At 40.9% G+C, this 7,676-nt stretch overlaps 1 protein-coding gene across 5 annotated transcripts in view; it reads right to left on the bottom strand.

Annotated features, from left to right (window-relative positions):
• MPP7 (membrane palmitoylated protein 7) overlaps positions 1 to 3,294 on the bottom strand; it is a 306,910-nt gene extending 303,616 nt beyond the window's left edge. For all 5 annotated transcript variants that reach the window (XM_019508234.1, XM_019508235.1, XM_019508237.1 and 2 more), the window contains exon 1: positions 3,191 to 3,294. The gene's annotated coding sequence lies outside the window, so the exon portion shown is untranslated. The remainder of the gene's footprint in view (positions 1 to 3,190) is intronic.
• Between the last annotated feature and the right edge of the window lie 4,382 nt (positions 3,295 to 7,676).

Below are 7,676 nucleotides of genomic sequence, written 5' to 3'. Positions count from 1 at the left end.
CATTTTGAGCTTTTATGCAATCTCTTCTACATATACAGCACAAACACTCCCTTCCCCAAAGGAGTACTCCCAGGGGCAAGGGTAGAGTAGCAAAGGTCAGAGGTTAAGGGGGTGGGACTTCTATCCACAAGATGGTGACGAGGGGGCAGGGCACCTGGCAAAGGGTGGAGCTACCCATGCAGCCCTCAACAGCATGTCAAAACTTGGTAAGCAACCCTTCACCCAAAATAAATTGCCTGCCCCTTTTTTAAGTGCTCACTATGAAGCTCTAAGTTACACCACTCCGGGGCAGAATTCTCTCTGATCTGTGTTATCCACCTTGCACTGCACTAAGATGCGGCCACTCTAGGCTACACCTTAGTGAAAACCTCCCATCCAACCCCCTCCTGCACTGGCCCAAATCAGGCCCACTGCCCCTTTTGCCACCCTACCCAGCACTCCAGATCCCTACTCACTGTCCTTCCCTTGACCCCTGCTTACTTATGGCTACCCATGCTGTTTATCCCAGGGAGCAGGCAGGGAAGAGTTAAACTGCCTGCCTGGCCACTGCTGCTCTCTGGACCAGAATAACAGCAGCCAACAATAAAAGCAGCAGTCAGACAGGTAGCTTAACCCTTCCTTGCCTGCTCCCTTGGGACAAATAGCACAGGGAGCTGCAAGTAATTAACAGGGTGGGGAAGCCCAGAATGGGAGGGGGAAAAAAATTCTTACCTTTCAGTCCTCCTGGCCCTGCTATCCTGAAGCACGACTACTCCAAACTTGAGCTACCACTACCACGAATCAACATTTGTGCACCTCACAGCATAAAGTACAGGTACTTAAACTTTTCAACTGGAGCAAAATGTATTTTTTCCATAAGTTCTGTTCTTGGAAGTTTCTGAACCAATTTACCTTACGGTTTCAAAAATCTGGAGCTTAAACTGATACCTGACATGGAAAATTTCAAAATGGTCACAGTTTGGCAAAGTTTTAACTTAATCCAGGATCACATAAGGAGAAGTGTTATATGACTGTCACCACTACCAGCCCCAACACAGCCTACTAGTTAACACATACCTAGTACCAGAAAGACACCTACACATATGTTACTATAGCCACAAGTTATAGCTAAAAGAAATCTGACAGTTAAATCACAAGGAAGGGATATTCCATCTGCTCCCTTCAATCACAGCAGTGTTTGCAAGGCAACTGCATGCCTCTTTTGTTACCCAGGTGGTAGTCACTTGTTATTTTCTGTATGCTCCATTCTCCTCAACTCACAAAGGAAAGTGACTGTAGTAGTTTTCCATTCTGGCACAATTTTGCTAACTTGTCTATTGTACTATAGCTACAGGAAGAAAGACAATTAGAGTGCTCTTTTCTGCTAGTAGCAAATATAAGGTAAAATGAAGAAAGACCAGCTGAAAAAGGGTAAAAAGGGACTAATCTGCTAATAACGATGGTAGAAAAATTGGAAATTAAATCGACTTGGCAGCCACTACAGTTAGAAGACGTGAGGGGAGAGCGCCTGTCCACTAGCCCAAAATGAAACCCTCACATTTCCATTCAGAACAGGCCTGCTAGTAGAATGCCTGTGTTTGGAAGTGCACAGGATGAGCATCTCTGCACCCTTTTTTTGCCTTGCTTCTAAAAGCACCCTCACAGGAAAGTGTGAATAAACCAGCATTAGTGACTGTGCTGCAGTTCCTTAGATCATCAGTTCTGAACCTTTTTCAGTCAACGTACCCCTTGGTCTCAGAGTGAGACTTCACATATCTCCTTTCAATGGGAAATTAATTTTTTTAGGCCTTTTGACCTACATTAGACAATGTATGAAATATATCTCACATACCCCCTGGGGGTACATGTACCCTTGGTTCAGAACCACTGCCTTCAATACTCAGTGAAAACTGGTACTTTCATGAAAAACTGATCTAGAGTAGAGAGAAATGGAAAACAAATGCAATTTGCTACATACATGTCAAAACTTTCTTGACTTAATGCTATGCATAAGGCTTCGATGGATGGTGACATTTGTCCCGTTATATCAGCTGTTTTAGTGCACCAAAAAGCCACCGACTACATGGTCATTTTTTTTTGCACTTAAAAAAACAAATTTAAAAATCCCAACAAACAACTGATCTGCCCCCAAACTTTCAGATCTATTAACAAAGTTGATGCTTCAGTTTTAACATATGGAGAGATCTAAGACACTCCACTATCCTACACTTTCCCTTCCCCCTCCCCTAATGGGGAGAGAGAAAGGGAGAACAAGGAGCTGTCAAGGAGCCCTGCAGGCATCAGCTTCCAGGGAGCCATGTCCCAGGTGCCACCTAGCTGAGTCCATAGCTCTCTTTTTATCGGCCTACAAACTATAGCCCTACAAAAACAATATATCAAGTGTTACACAGACATGTAAAACTTGTTTAGAATATCTTGTTAAAACCTCAATACTTCTTTGTACTACAAGGGAAACCTTTAAAGAGAGGAATTTACAAAGACTAGTTCCTTGAAAAGGCACTATTGCTTCACCTCTGTGGCAGATGTTTCATCTTACTTGCCACACAGAACCTTCAGACAGCCCAGTTATACTTAAGCCTCTTCAGCTTTAGAGCAAAATGGAAGAATACCATTAAATACAATGAATTCTAACCCTAGGAGCGGAAGAGGCATTTCAGCTTGTATAAGGAATTATCCAGCTTGCCTCCTGTGCTGAGCTAGTTAGCGTAACATTTAAATTAAAGAAAAAAAAGGGGGGGAAAAAAAACCCTAAAAATTTTTCTTTAAAAGGCAATGTTAAAGAGAAGCTATTTTCAACAGCTGGCAGAAATAATTACATAAAAAAGGTCTGACAGGAAAAAAACAGCAAGGTGCAAGTTGCTGCCTTGCTCATTTGTACTGGTGTGCTGGGCAGGAGCCAAGCTAGTCAGCCCAAGTACACAAACAAGTTAATGATGGCCTGAGGGAGCAGCGCTGGATTTATGCGTCAAAGAAAGTGTTACTTAAGACAATGTTAAGAACTTGCTTGTACTCCAGAGCTCTGTGCTATTATTGTAAAGGTTATTTAATGCACCTAAATTGAATCTGGCTTGTAACAATGTCCTTGCCAGCCTGCCCTGAACAGCTCAACACCAGCCATTGTGTTGCATGGGGATTGTGCGATACAAGCTAGCAGCAGAACCTTTAAAGGAATAAACCCCACACTCCTTACCTCAGTGAGTGTATCTGGGAAACCGTGTTGCAAACATCATCCTTCATGAGATGAACAGAAACGGACTCTTGACAGGAAGAGCTTGTATACTCAACAACCAGTGGCATCTGGACAAAGGTAAAAACAAGTATCATATGAAACAAAAAAATAAACCCAAAAGCCATTTTTCAGATATTATTCAGTATCTACTGCAAAGCAAAGGAACCATGTATTTACTTCCATACCACACCCATCAGTACAAATATGCACGATGCTTTCAGAAGGAAGAGTGAAGAAGGAAAAACTTTTCTTGCCAGCAGCATGTGTAGGGTGACTATATGTCCCAGTTTAGTTTACTATAAAGGAACTTAGTATCTTCAGAAAACCAGTTAAGTATACACTCTGAACTCTAAAACAACCTATCTAGAAGAGATCCAAAACCAAGTTTCTCTCCATCCCCTCTCCCTGTGGGACACTAAGACTGTCTTGGGTTAGTTGGTTTTTAACAAGAAAGCTACCTTAATATTTAACACTATTGGCTAGCAAGGTTTCCATCCAGGAAGAGCACACACCAACTGCAGATGCTTCCTCAGCCTGATGAAGGGTATTTATACCCAAAAGCTTGTTAAGAATTTTTTCCAACCATGTGAGTTGGTCTAATAAAAGATACCATATTTACCCAAAGAACACAGATACAACACATACCCCTGCAATACTACTAGCTATGTATTTACAAACTGTTGTGTGGATCCTCTCCCTTCCCAGCATACTTCTGTTCTCCTCTTTTCCATAATTATCCTGCACACAATATAGCAACTTTTCATATAAAAAATTAATGTTATTTTAATACAAGTCAATAGCTTTAAATATAATGCTGGCATTAACTGCAACCAGCCAGTTCTCACAAACTACCACCATATCTGAAACAATAATCTATGTAGCAATCCTTGGAATCTCAATTAGAACAACTCTTTAGAAGTCACAGATGGAAACAGTATTAGCTTAGCCTAGCCCATTCCCTGCAAATGCAAGGCCTTTCTACATTGGACTTTGTTTTAAGTTAGGAAATTTCTATATTGAACATGGGAACAGAAGGTTATTGGTATATCAAGACCACTTAATTAGTCCATTCATTTGTTTTATTCATCTGAGCTTCAGAGGCCATTTGTTTTAAGAAAAAAACTATCATCTGAGACAGAAGGCAAGAATGATGTCCCATTCTAAATCGTTTTCTTTAATGAGTTTAAATGCTTCACTCTAATTTTTCATACTTTACCTTTCAAGTGACCACCTTCTAGGAAAGGAGATAGTAAATGAAAAAAGCGTCTGAAAGTTTGTGCAATTTCTAGTCTATTATATATATTAAATGAAACATCAGTTTCCATGTTAAGATGTTGTAAAACAGGTGATCAAAAGTAAATTCTACCAGTCTACACAATGACACGATATGCATGACTATTCTCCCCATCCATCTTCTCTATTCTTGCAGTATTTTACCACTTTTCAATACAAAGAAAACAAACCCTTGTAAACAGATGCACAATCTTGTGCTTCTAGTTCATTAAAGCATCAGCTCTCCAAAACAACAGCTGTAAACATGGAAGTCACTTATTGAGCCAAGGCACAAACTAGAGATTCCACTGTTATCAACAATTTCTGCCCATCCCTCCGCGCTGGTCGCTGGCTGTAAGGCAAAGGGTTCTATTTAAAGTACATTGTCTGTAGAGACACTGTGTTACATCTGCAGAGTTTATATCATGATCCTGGAGTCCCATGTATGGTTTCCTTTCTGGTCCTTATAAGTCAGCATCATAAATTTAATAATGAATAATTAATTAACCAATATATCTGAATAGCCAGGTTCAAAGTATTTTATTCACAATGCTATTGAAAAACATGTTTTAAAGTTTGTGTATTTGGGGTAACTGAATATGTTGCTCTGCAAGGCCATATATACACACACACATACATATCTGAAATTATTCTGCACCTCTCCTATGGAAAAAACCCAAAGCAAAGCACATCATATATTGCAAGGGGCAAAACAAAATCACAACACAATTATCAGTAATACTGAACATCATGTGCAAATGATTTTTAACATCAACTCTTTTTTTGTTAGCTACTCATACCACAAACTACAAGTTAATGAAGTCACAGTTCAGTCGAGACAGACATGTAATGCAATGTAAAATTCTTATTTTTATAAGGCTATTTCCCCTTACAGCAGACTAAGGCATGATCAATGTCAAAGTCAGCACCATGATAAGGCCTCATATGCAGGGTTTCTTTCAGATGGTTACACCTGGTCAGTACTACATTTAATTGGTGCTAGTGCCTGATCCTGGATGTTTCCACTATGTCTTTCTTGAGATTTTCCCAGATAAGTAGATGTTGGTCATGCATAGATTTTGACTTGCACAGAGTTCTAAAAGTCTCTGGGCATTTTCATTCATATTACCAATTCTATGCTTGCCCAGAATACCCAGCAATTCTGAAAACTACATCCAATTCTTGTATTGAAGTCACCAAGTATTATAATGATCTCATTTCTACAAGTTCTTAGTCTCTTCACGTTGTTGATAGAAACTGTTCTTGTCTTCATCACTAGCTTGAAAAGTAGGCACATAGACACTAAACAACATGATAAAGCTATTCTGTGTATGTACTCTGAGTATCCCAAGTCAAATAGATACAAAGGCAGAATCAACGCCAAAAAGATCCACCATAGCAAAACTACCAGTTGCCCTCCGATAGACATAAGACAAACTAAAGACATAGAAAAACAGACTATTCAATGAAGAAGTTGTGAAAGCAAGTTTACCTTACAACTCAGCCATCAGAGCTTGGGAAAGCTTAAAAACTGACACGTGATGCTGCTATCACAGTGTTTGGACAACCAAAAAAAAAAAAAAATGCAGAATGGTTTGAAGAGCACTCTGAAACTCTTCTACCACTGATTGAGAACAAAAAGACAGTGCTAACCAACTATAAGAAATCTCTAGGGGTGCACCGATAGAGATTTTTTGGGCCAATACCAATGGCTGATTTTTAAATTGAGCCATATTGGCCAATACCGATCTGATTACCAATGTGTGGCTCGGGAGCTTGGAGAGCAGCATCTGGCTGGTAAGTCTGTTGTAGAGGAAGGAGAGAGGGAAATCAAGGGAAATCATGTGCTCCCTGCACACAGATCAGGGGGCACATGCCTCCCAGGCCCTCCCAGGGTGCACATAGCAGCAAGAGTCACCCCCACTTCCCACACCTCCCAGCCAAGCCACTTGCTGCTCTGTCATGTGTCCTGCCGTGCACATGCACTGCCTGGCCCTGCCCCAAGCACACTCCCTCCCTCACCACGGGGACCTTGATCTGCCCCTCAACGCCCCCTCCCTCCCCCCACGGCAGATTTACCAGCTCCATGCTGCTCTCCAAGCTGCCAGGCTGTGCTCCTGGCCACCTGCATGCTGCGCTGCAGCTATGCGCATGCACAGGGCATTTATCAGCAACATTGTTGGCCACATCAGCCAAAAAAGCCGATTGCCAATAATATCAATTTTCCTTATATCAGTACCAATACGATATAGGACTCATGTATACTGGTGCACCTCTAGAAATCTCCCAACACAATATTGCTGGAAAATCTGACAAAGGCTCAAAGAGAAATGCAAAAGGAGGCTAAGGTGTTACCAAGATTTTTGGCTGAAACTCTGATGATATTCAGAAAGCAGCTGGCACAGGTGATAGCTGTGGAATGTTCAAAGCATCAAATGAGCAATTGGTCCAGTCAAGAAGAAAACAGCTCTGCTGAAAGACTAAAATGGAAGTGTCATTATCAATAAACAAAAACAACTCAAACACTGGACTGAACACTATGGAACTCTAGCCTCCAATGAAACTGAAATCAAACACAGAGTCAAAGGATTACCACAGTTTGAAGTTATGATAGATTTGGACAATGAGCCTACATTAGAATGGATAGTGAGTCTACATTTGCAGAAAGCCATTGAAGTGATTCCTGAGAACAAGGCATCTGGCAACCACTGGTTGCCTGCTTCAATCTATAAATGTGCCAAGGAGAAATTACTCTGAAAGCTCCATGAGGGTATATTGCTATGTTGGAAAGGGGAAGTAGTACCATGAGATTTCAAAGATGCTCAATTAGTACAATTAACAAAAACAAAGGGGATGTCTGTGTAAGATCCTGAAAATAAAGTGGAACAAAAAAATACCAAAGAGGTACTGGCATACACAGGACTGACACTTAGAAACCACTATCAAGAAGAGGAGGTTGCGATGGATTGGCCATGTCAGAAGAATGGGAAGAGACCATATCCCCAAGAATATTTTGTGCAGCAAGATTCAAAACAACTCTAGAAAGTGGTGTCACCTTCTACAGCAGTACTATAATGTGTGCAAAAATTATATGAAGGAGGGAACATCTGGCACTAGGTGTAGCTCAACATGAAGCAGCTTTGTTCCAAAGGGTAGAAGTAAAGGGAAAAAATAA

Source organism: Gavialis gangeticus, unplaced genomic scaffold (assembly GCF_001723915.1).
Source record: "Gavialis gangeticus isolate Ggan-Ray unplaced genomic scaffold, GavGan_comp1, whole genome shotgun sequence".
Classification (NCBI taxonomy): domain Eukaryota; kingdom Metazoa; phylum Chordata; order Crocodylia; family Gavialidae; genus Gavialis; species Gavialis gangeticus.
Note: the sequence above shows the minus strand (reverse complement) of the source record. Positions and strands in the feature narration are given on the sequence as shown.